The 11,653-nt window shown below is 43.1% G+C and overlaps 1 pseudogene; it reads left to right on the plus strand.

Moving 5' to 3' along the window:
- The first annotated feature begins 8,058 nt into the window (after positions 1-8,058).
- LOC121080662 lies at positions 8,059-11,045 on the plus strand (annotated as a pseudogene).
- Positions 11,046-11,653: the final 608 nt, after the last annotated feature.

The following is an 11,653-nucleotide window of genomic DNA, read 5'->3' on the forward strand; positions in this document are numbered from 1 at the left end:
CAAAGTTTCCCAGCTGTGAGAAGAGACCAAAGGCATCCCGCCCCTGGCTCTGTTGCAGATCTTTGTTTTAAGGCTTTTGAGTTTTGGATACTTTTGTAAATTAATTCACAGTGGTCACTCAGATTCACGTAACACATCCTATCAAAGTCTTCACACTTGTGTCCCTGTGCTAATAATAAAAATCAATAGCAACTCGGTTCTGTAGCAACATATGATGGACAGAATCAACATCTGTTAATAAGCCAGAAAAAAAAGAACAGTATTTGTAGTATTACTTTGTTTAGCAAGCTAGCAGCCTAATTTACTAAGCAAGTTAAGAGCATGTACTATTCTTACAGAAGAGATTAGAGAAGCAAAAATCTGTTATGCTGCATTCCAGAACTCAGCCTGAGAATTACAGTCTGCTGTGAGTTCTGCGTTACAATCATTTGACACATGTTGGGGTTGCGATTGTGAAAGTTGCCCATTTACAATTTTCATTGGCATTATCACAGCTAGTTGTTTTAAAAGCAGCCCTTGAGCTTCCTGATGTTCAGCTTGTTGCAAAATATTCTGAAGCCAATCAATCAAGTTAGTATTAAAGTTAGTGACTCTCTAGGACCCTGCAAGACTGTGGCAAGACTCCCGCATCCGGACTGCCTTAATAGCCATCTCATTCATTTGCAAACAGTTGTCCCTGGGATACCTTGCCTGAGTCACAGAATCGGCACAATTAATTTCTCCAGCCAACTGCTCATAGTTAACAGCAATTCCCCGATTAAGGTTTTCAATCAAGGCCACTACACATAGCTCACAAAAATCAGATAACCACATCATAGACTGTATCAGTTAGTACCATACAAAGCAATGACTTCCAATCCTGCAGTGTGAGCGTATAAGGCTCTGCCATCACTTCAAGAAGGGACATAGCAAATGTATTATGAATCCTCCCTTCCCGCACTGCTTTGCTTAACTCTTTAACAGCCTCGTATTGCACAGGCTGCCACTCTGCAGGTTGATTTGTCTGACAAAATACTAAACATGCCATAGCGACTCCCCAAACCCATGACTGAAGTGTTTCCCACTTGCATTCCTGCCACCAATCCCTCAGACCCCCTTTCACCCTCCCCAAAAATACAATCAATGCATCAGGAGAGACGAGGGGGTAGGGGAAAGGTCTAGCTCCTTTTCCAGATCTATAGGGCCTGGATCAAAAGGTTTATCAGTGTCAATAAAATCATTGTCCGAGTTGTCCTGTTCCCGTGCTTGGTCCTGTGTTGTGAGGGTCGCTGCAATCAGTGACAGAAGCTTTGGGGGCAGAGGAGGTGTGGACAGAATCGCCATCACTGACGGTGTCTTGAGAAGAGTCGCGCTGTCGGTGGAATTTACAGCTTCCCCTGGTTTAGCACCGTTAGTAGAATTAGTCCACACTTGGCAAAGAGTAGTCAGAATTTGCCACCAAGATGCTAAATGCATTCCCGACACGGAGTTCCCCTCCGCGGCAGCATCATACAATTGGCTGCTGTATGTACACACTTTCATTCTTTCAAAGTCTCTAAAGTTTCTTGGCTGCTCACCTGTCTCGATGAATACAGGTGTTATCCTCGGGGTTTAGGTTGTCCGCCTGGTCCAGACAGCAAGTTCAGACAAGCCGTCTCCTCCGGAACGCAGCCCTCTTCCACGAGCTGTCTTTTTTCCGTCCTTATTCTTCCAAGGCTTCGGAACACCACCATAGGGGTCACCATTTGAGGAGACTGAGGCACGGACTCCCTGATCTGAGTAGAAGACCCTTCATGAGTCCATATACGTCTCTTTCTGGGGACGAAGCCTGATTCCCCATTACGGATTTCCCACAGCTCACCTCTCAACTCCGGAGGGATTTCTGCCGGCTCCTGCTTCCTTTCAGCAGATCATTCAAAGTTCTGTGGGATTCGCTGCATGTCGCTCAGATAGGCGATTCGAGAGCCCTTCACGTTAGATCCTTAAACGCATCACGTCGGGGTCACCAATTTGCGGCGAATGAAGAGACGGGACGCAGCTTGATGCAAGCAAATGTCAATTTATTGTACAGAAGCACGAGGTTTTATACACTTTCAGAAGCTGCGCGTTTTAAACTAATTGGTTCTTGAAGCTAAGCCTTGCATACTAGGCAATCTCTGATTGGTGGTTAACTACCATCAATTAACAGCAAGGTGTCATCTTTCCTTGGCGCCATCCGTCTCCCACCCCCCTGTGCTCTGCAAACATGCCTCATCATGTTAATTGTTGTGTCTATTCACACTCCTTGTCCTCCCAGGGTTCGTGACCTACAAGCTCGAGCACATTCCCCTCAGCTAACTGATTGCCACGCATGGTCCTAGTTTCCAGACCGCTCCTGCATTGCATCTTTGGCCCTATTGCATATCTCCTAACATTTGCAATTATAGCATCTGCTCCCATATCAGTTCCTTCATTCATGTCTCTGCTGTAGCAACTTCCTCATTATGGGAGCTGTTACTAAACATTGTCCAGTAGATGTTACCCACCGTCCGTCTGAGGTCCTTATACAGTTTAGCATCTTAGCTAATTCATTCTTCTTTTCATTGTATTTGGGTGCTTCAGTTCTCATTACATTTTAAAGAATCAAGGCTCCCATTATTGCTTCATTGGCCACTCTCTTTGCTATTTCATCAGCCTTACGATTCCCTCGTATGACTTCAGTATGTCCAGGCTGGTGAGCATTATAATGAATTATGGCCACCTCCTAAGGTTTCTGAACCGCTTCTAATAATTTCAATATTTCTGATCCATGCTTAATAGGTGACCTTTGTGAGGTTAAAAATCCTTTCTTTCCATATTGTCTCATGTGCATGTATCACTCCAGAGGCAATTTAGAGTCAGTATATATACTGGCTTGTTTATCCTGTGGCAATTTCAAAGCTCTAGTCAAGGCTATTAATTCAGCTTTTTGTGCTGAATTATTTGATGGCAAGGGTTGTGATTCAATCACATCCTCTAAAGTTACCACTGCATATCTGGATCGTCGTTCTCCATTCAGCATAGAGTCCACACCAGATTTTCCAGTGGAACATCCTTCAAATCTGGCCTACTGGAAAAGACCTGTTCAATAGTTAATATACAGTCATGCTCTAAATTTGTATCATCAGATACCAGCAACAAAATAGGAGGATTCAAAGAGGTTGTTACCTTTAAACTTACATCATCCAGTTCTGGTAATATTGCTTGAAATTGGATCATTCTACTAGGTGATAACCAGTGATGTCCTTGTTGTTCCAGCACTGAGGTCACAGCATGTGGTACAAATCAAAGTCTCTAATCCAGTTTTTGCTTCCATTTTCATAGGATATTTTCTTTTTTTTCTTAACAGTTTGGAGTTCTGTTTTAATTCTGTCTTTATTGGTGTGGTGTTAGCTTTCCCTGGTACTTCAGTAGCCCATATCAACAGAAATACAGCATTCAGGATTTCTTAGGAGATTTCTGGTTTACTTTGCTCCCCTTGCAGCAGATATAATTGCACCTTCCAGGTGTTTTCCAGTGGGATATACAACTGAATGGAATTCTCAAAAAAATATTATTTGGGACTGTAGTTTACTAAGTAAATCCCGACCTAAGAGAGGTATAGGGCATTCTGGCATGTACAAGGACTCATGTATTTTTTTACCTCCAATTTGACATTCCATTGGTTTCAAAAATGGCCTTAATTCTCTTTTTCCAGTAACTCCAACAACCGGCATATTAAATTTACTGAGAAGCCCCTTACAACTAGTTACTATGGAATAAGTTGCTCCTGCATCTACCAAGAAATCTATAGTTTCCTTCCCCAGCTTTATTGGCACCAGGGGATCTGCTGGGGATGCCTCTAATCTCACCCCCAGTCCCTGTCAATCTGAATCTTCCATACCAATCATAAGCAGGTCTGCCTCTGGAACGGATGCAGACAGGGGTATCCAATTAGTTGATTGTTTCTTTGGACATTCATTTTTCCAGTATCCTTTTTCTTTGCAAATCATGCACTGATCTTTCCCCAGAGGGATTCTATTCCTTATATTTCCTTCTGTTCTTTGTCCTTTTCCACACTCTCATCTTCTCAGGAAACCTCTTCCCTGAGATGAGGTTTGGTCTTGGGTAAATGCAGCTGCCAGAATTGCAGCATTTTATTTCTTTTTCTTTACTTTCTGTTTATCTCTTTTTTTTTTCCTCTCCAATTCCTCTCTGTTATTATAAATCTTATAAGCAATTCCTATCAACTGACATATTGACATTCCAGTCATACCATCTACTTTTTGCAACTTTCTTCTTATATCTGGAGCTGACTGCCCCACAAACAAAATAGTAAAGTAATTTATCCTCTCATTCTCTTCCCGAGCGTTCCCCAACACCATTCTTTTTCTTTAGGCAAAAATCTCCCCCTATTATTAACAACACTATTCTGAAACCATCAATTGCACATCCTCTTCTTCATTCTTCATTTTCAAACACCTTTTTCCAATGCTACAAGCAGAACACCACCAAGGCATTTTCTGTTTATCCTCCATCATCATCAATACATCAGAATCAAATATCATCAGTTTAAATTTCTTTCTTGTTTCATGATCATTTCTCAAGGCAAAAAAAACAAACCCACATATGGGACTTAATTTTCCTTTGCATCTACAAAACAACATTAATTGCAATACTGTATTATAATTTATACTTCTGTTCTTTGTCCATTTCTCCTGATCATCTAATGTATACAAGGGCCACCAGTGATTACAATATTCTACCAATTTTTTTGAGTGAGGTGGTCACCCCAAACTTGCTCCATTATCTTAATATACAGCCTAATGGACAATTCTTATGAACCCCCCTCCCTCCAGTAGAATGTCCAGTTCCCGTGTTACAAAGTTTTCAAAATCACAAATACCCAATACTTAAAATCTGACAGACAAAATCCAGTGAACAAAATCCAACAGAAAAAAATGGCAAACAAAATCCAACAAAGACAAAATCTGGCAAACAAAATTCAATAAAGAGAAAATCCAGTAAACAAAATCCAGCAAAGTTTCAAATTACCAATACCCAAAATCCAGACTCTGGGCATCCCCGTAATAGCATACAGATTTACACAGTTGTACACTCCAAATATCCTGGTGGGACTCTAACCCATGATACCAATATCTTAACAACACATATTTAATTTGGATATTCCGGTGGGACTCTAACCCACCAGGGGGACTCTAATCCACTCCCCAATATGACTTATTTGTAAGCAATCTAAGTATTTATGACCAATGTTGTTAATATCCCAGAGAGCTATTACGGAAATTCACCCAGCCAGGGAATCGGAGGACCTTCCTGAAAATACTCCAGTGCACACTTGGAGTCCTCACAATTCCTCTGGTCCGTTGAGATTCTGGAGAGCAAGTCCCATCTGGGTCACCAAATTCTAGGGGATCTTTCCTCTTAACATGCACCCAGTGCTGCAATAAACCACTGTCAGCTTTCTAAACTATCATTTGATTTAGAGAGTTTTCCTGGTTACGATTTTTGATAACAATATGAAACCACTGCTTTGCAAGCCCTAACACTTTGCTCAAGTGGTGCAGAGTCCTGACTAGACTTGGTGCTGGGGGAAGGGCTGATCTTGAGTATATTTGTTGGCACCCTCGATAATAGAAAAGCCATAATACTAACTTTGAAAACTTCCCAGACATGTTTTTAAAAGGAGTCTAGCACTAATATTCCTTAAGATCTATCTGCTGACAGATGAGAAAGACACATCTGCAATTGCATTCAGTATCAGTTCCGAAGGAATTTAATTCAATGAGCAGCCCCTTTCATAACTGAGCTGTTGCCACACTGTGATATGAATGCACATTAAAGGCATTTTTACCAATTTTGAAGAAGCAGTCTAAAAGAAGGTGAGTCTTCCGGCTCTAGTGCTATTTTTATTTTATAAATCTCAGGATAAGCTTGCTTCCCCAGAACTGCTGGTAGCAGGAAATAGCATACATTCCACCACCTGAGGAGCAATCTCTGTACTGCGTGATACAAATATCGGCAGCATCCAAACCCCCTTGCTTTCTAACCTCACTGAAGTGGGAAGCTAGGAGCGGCTGGATAAAGAGTTCGATATAATAAAACTCAATAACAGCAGAATGTTATTAAGTAAGGTATCCTGTATTGCAGTGCTGGGGTAGGTAGCACTGGGGATAGCTCCACCATAAATGCTCCGACAATCTGGCAGACTTTTAGAGACTATATACCATAAAGTCATACATATTCACAAGATTTCAAATAACTCATTTACATACACATGAGATTTCCTGGAACTCATTAACATATGCAAATGTCTGGTCTACATGCGCAGTCATCTTCCCTGGTGGTCTTTGGGTGGTCGTCCAGATTTTCAGATGAATGCTTCTAGTCTTCTTCACTGCACCTGCTGATTGACCTTTACTTCTGCACAAACTCAGTTCTGGGATCAGTAGAGCATATCCTTCGAGGCTATTGTTGTCATTCTCTTGTAACTTTCTTATCTCTGTGTTCTCAAGATTGAGTTGTCTACCATGAGATTTTCCTGGTCCCCCCTTGTTTTACACCCATCCCTTATCTTACAACCATCTTTTGTTGAACTAAATATCTAAGGTACTCACAACATCTTCCTTGGTTTCTGGGCCTTAACCCTTTCATGCATCTACTCCCCTGCCATGTTAATCAAAACAGATTGACTAGTTGAAGATTCTTCCCCCTTAAGGAATTACACAAAGACATTCTACCAGAACCCTCTGACAACAATTACTTTAGTCTGCAACTGTTAGGAAACAAAATCTCAACATTCAATTAATCTGTCTAATATATGGGATATGGATAAGCAGTCATGGTGTATCCTTGCTTAGGGTCTGATCCTGCTGAAGTCTGTGGTATTTACTTCAGTGGGAGAAGGAAGAGACCTGTAGAAATAAACACTCTTCTGCCCACAGCTTGGGTATGTGCAGTGTACAAAACAACTGTCATCAGAACACTATGTTAATCTTGCTATTGTTGCAGTTCCAATTTCAAATGTGAAGTCCCAGGAATTAAGGGAGAATGTGGGATCTACTAGCTACACATTTTTGTCAGAAGAGAATTTCAACAGAACAATTCATTGAGATGTAAGAAAAAAAATTATAGGTACTTCTGAATACAGAATTTACCTTACAGGACAAGATCCCTTGCTTTACCAGGTTTAATGTTACAGGAGATGCTTTCTCATTCCTGCAGTGATGCCAGCTTTACTCAGTCTAAACTCCGAGGAAGTGATGGAGATCCCACAACAAAAAATGTCAACAATTAAGGGGAAATTACAAAGTAATTATGCTACCTTCAAGCAGTTGGAAAGCTTTGGCTGGCTTGAAATAATTTTTCTTCTATAACCAGGAGCTCTCCCAGGCTGTTCAGTACTCACCACCTTGTTGTTGCTTACCCTTCCACTCATCCACTACTCCCTCTTGGCAAAATATCAGAAAGCTTACTTTGATATTTTTTAAAACACAGAAGCTCTGGACTGTAGAACGAGCTGCAACAGAAGTCCAGACATGGTTGTAAATGTAATGCTTCAGAGCACTGCAAAGCACTCTCAGCGATGGCCACACATTTTCCTGCAGATCTGGGTTGCTGGAGTGGTGGCCCAAAGAGAGTGAGTTGCCACGCTGCTGTTGGCTAAATGTATACTGTCCATATGTTGGATGCATCATTTGTCAGGGACCCAGGAAAAGCTGTGGTGGCTGCAGCTTCCTTTCTCTCCCATCTGGTGTGGGCGCATCGAGGAAGTATCAGTGGGTGCCAAATTAAAGAAGAGGATAAACAAAGAGATAAGTAGCTGTGCAAAGGTGAAGCCATTTTGGAAACAATGTTGGTAATTCAAAAATTCTTTGGTGATTACTTCAGGCTTCACTTCCCAGACCTTTATTCTTCTAAGCACATTTTATTCTTTCACATGATAGACTCTGTTAACCATATACACACAAAGGTCTTGTATAATTAACCTGAACCTTCAACTTTAAATGGTCTACTAAGTTCTTTACAAATCCCCTTTTTCTTGAGGCAGAAGATACAGTAATGGAGCAGAACAACAACAATGTAGAAGATTTCTCCTTGAATGTCTTTTCTGTCACTCCTGGGTGCTATTGAAAGGCATTTAAAGAACAATGCAATCATCAGGCACAGTCAACATGGGCTCACAAAGGGAAAGTCCCGTCTAACTACTTTGATATCCTTCTACAATAAGATCACCTGCCTCATGGATGAAGGGAAGGCAGTGGATATAATTTTCCTGGATTTTAGTAAGGCTTTTGATACTGTCCCTCACAGCATCCTTCTGGACAGGTTGTCCAACTCTGAGATGAGCAGGTACATGCTGTGCTGGGTGAAGAACTGGCTGAAGGGCAGGACTCAAAGGGTTGTAGTGAATAAGGATACATCTGGCTGGCAGCCAGTCACCAGCAGAGTTCCCCAGGGGTCAATTCTAGGGCCAGTTCTGTTCAATATATTTCTCAATGATTTGGATGCAGGAGTTGAATGCACCTTTAGGAAATCTACTGATGACACCAAACTGGGAGGTGCTGTTGACTCTCTTGAGCGACCATGTGGCAGTGTGCCTCCCCCCCCCCCCCCCCCCCCCCCCCCCCCCCCCGCCCCCGACCTTTGTTTCCATAACAATGCTCAAGTGATAACCACCAGTGGTGGTGGTGATGGCTGTATCCAACTCAAAGCAAATGCGGGGGACACAGATAACCACATGATAGCCAAGGGCTAATTTGAACAATGCACCCACCCAACCACAGTGCTAGTCAAGGTCCAACTCAAGCCAAGTTTATAAAAACTAACTTCTGTAGTCAGTATGCAAATATGACTATGAGTCAATTATCTTGCTCCATCAATAGTGGACAGCCAAGGGCCCATTGAGCTCTCCTGCATGGCAGCGGGCTGCATGCCAGGATCTCCCCTTGAGTAGGGACGCCTCTCAAGGTTACTCCTCGAGGTTCAGAGATTCCTTGCCACAAGAGATTCTCAGTAAGTGATTAGTAGCATGCTAAACTTTGAAAATCTTAGCTAAGCAGTATGAAGGATTGATTGTGCACATATAATCCTTCAGATATAAACCATTGACCAAGTCTGAAACTAAGTCTGGATCTAGCCACACCTAATCTCCCCTCTGAGGAGGAGTTTAGAATGCAAGGTGGTCCTTTCTGAACCTCATGACTCAACAGGAGGGTCTCCCTGACAGTTTTGTCTGACCCTGTCCTCTGTGCAGTAAATAATCAAGTGTACCTTGACGTCAAATCTTGTTAAACCACTGTCGCATTTCCTATCAAACTTTGTTAAATCGCTGTTTCATACCAATAAACATATTGCTACTTCTCTCTTAAAAGTGAAGTGCATCACTCATTCTACAACAGGTGAGAGGCCTTACAGAGATAGATTAGAGCAGGGGTCCTCAAACTACGGCCCGTGGGCTGGATACAGCCCCCCAGGGTCCTCAATCCAGCCCCCGGTATTTACAGAACACCCCGGCCCCCCCCCCCCCCCCGGGGGTTGGGGGGGGGAAACCAAGCAGCCGCAGATGACTGCCTGCCACTTCATCCGCACCGTCCTCCTGTTTAAAAAGTTTGAGGACCCCCGGATTAGAGCATTGGGCAATGATTAACGGGATGAAATTTAACAAGTCCAAATACCGGATTCTGCACATAGGATGGAGTAGCACCGGGCACAAGCCTAAATTGGGAGAGTGGCTGGCAAGCAGCCCTGCAGAAAGGGATCTGGGGTGCTGGTTGGCAGCAGGCTCAATTGGAATCAGCAGTGTTCCCTGGCATCCAATAGGGCAAACTGCATTCTGGGGCCCATCAAACACAGCATAAGCAGCCAGCCAAGAGAGGGGATGATCCCACTGTATTTAGTGTTGGTGCAGCCTCACCTTGAGCACTGCTTGCAGTTCTGGGCCCCACAATTTAAGAAGGATGTGAAGGTACTTGAATGCGTCCAGAGGAGGGCAACAAAGCTGGTGATAGGACTGGAAGGCATGTCCTATGAGGAGTATCTGAGTACTCTGGGCTCATCTAGCTTGGAGAGAAGGAGGCTGAGGGGCGAGCTCATTGTTCTCTGCAGCTTCCTGAGGAGGGAAAGTGGAGAGGGAGGTGCTGAGCTCTTCTCCCTGGTATCCAGTGACAGGACATGTGGGAACAGTTCAAAGTTGCACCAGGGGAGGTTTAGACTGGACATTAGGAAGCATTTCTTTACCAAGAGGGTGGTCAAACACTGGAACAGGCTTCCTAGAGAGTTGGTCTATGCCCCAAGCCTGTCTAATGTTTAAGAGGCATTTGGACAATGCCCTTAATAACAAGCTTTAACTTTTGGTCAGCCCTGAAGTGGTCAGGCAGTTAGACTAGATGATCATTGTAGGTCCCTTCCAACTGAACTATTCTATTCTGTTATGTTCTATTCCTATTTTATACTATTCTATTCTTATCAGCCAATCAGATCTGATGTCCTGGTGTCAGATGGAGATAAAGCTGGCACCACTTTGCTCTTTTCAGGTGTGTTTTTGGGACTGGTGGGGATCACTTTCACTGTGATGAGATGGATAAAATATAACAGCATTACTCACCTTGAATGGACTCAGTTAACTAGGGCCTATTCTTCTGTCTGTTGGGGTGACTTTTCTGATTCCTGTTTATAAATTTAACATGCTTACATGCAAGCCCTAGAAAGAAAGAGAGGAAAATACATCAGACCTCGACCAGACTGCAAGTGGACAGTCCTTTCTGTTCACTGGTATTAACCAGCCTATAACTTTTCACAGTGCCACAGTGGTACAGTACATCCTTCCACCATACCCAGCCCAGGAGGGCATTGCTGTGAATCCATGCTGCCTTCATCAGGTGCTCAGCTGCTGCGGTGCCATTTCCTCCAGTGCCTCACCAATTCCCATGCCAGGTTCTGCTCACTTCTGCCCTGCCTAACCCCTGGATAATCCAGTTTTTACCAGAGATTAAAACAATGCTATTTATCTCACAGAGAATACCAGAAATCAGAGGTACATTGAATAATGGACCATATAAGATTTATTTAAAGAACGATGTGCTCATGTTTATCTGAGGAGACCCTTATTGTTGACTTGAGGATGTACTAAATCCTTAAATGGGTGACATAGGGAGTGTGCTAATTGTCCAGGCACAAGATATGTTAATATTGTTAACTTGAAGATATACTAAATCCTTGAATGGGAATGTGCTAATTGTCTAGGCCCAAGATATGTTAATGAGTTCCCAGAAAGTTAATGAATAGACATGAGTGACTTGTATAAAGAGGGGGCTGAAAAGTCCCCTCGGTGTGCATGACTTTGGTGGAGTGATCCCCCATACATCCAGCGCTGCCAAATAAAGATAACCTCCGCTCACCTGCATATTGCTGACTGATTCTTCAAATCAATTTGGCAACCCAGATGGGACCTCCTCTGCTCGGCTGCGGGACCCATTGAGAGCAGACACTCCCTAGAGTATCCCCGGGGATTTTCCCGGAGGGGCTCCTCATCTCATCTGGATCACCGCGGGAGCAGACAAGGACTCCATCCTACTGAGCAAAAGGTATTATCTTTATTCAAATATTGTATTTAGGAATATGTTGGAAGAAGGGTTCGCCGGAGTCAAGAAGACGC

The sequence above is a fragment of the Falco naumanni genome, chromosome W (genome assembly GCF_017639655.2).
Source record: "Falco naumanni isolate bFalNau1 chromosome W, bFalNau1.pat, whole genome shotgun sequence".
In the NCBI taxonomy this organism is placed as follows: Eukaryota; Metazoa; Chordata; class Aves; order Falconiformes; family Falconidae; genus Falco; species Falco naumanni.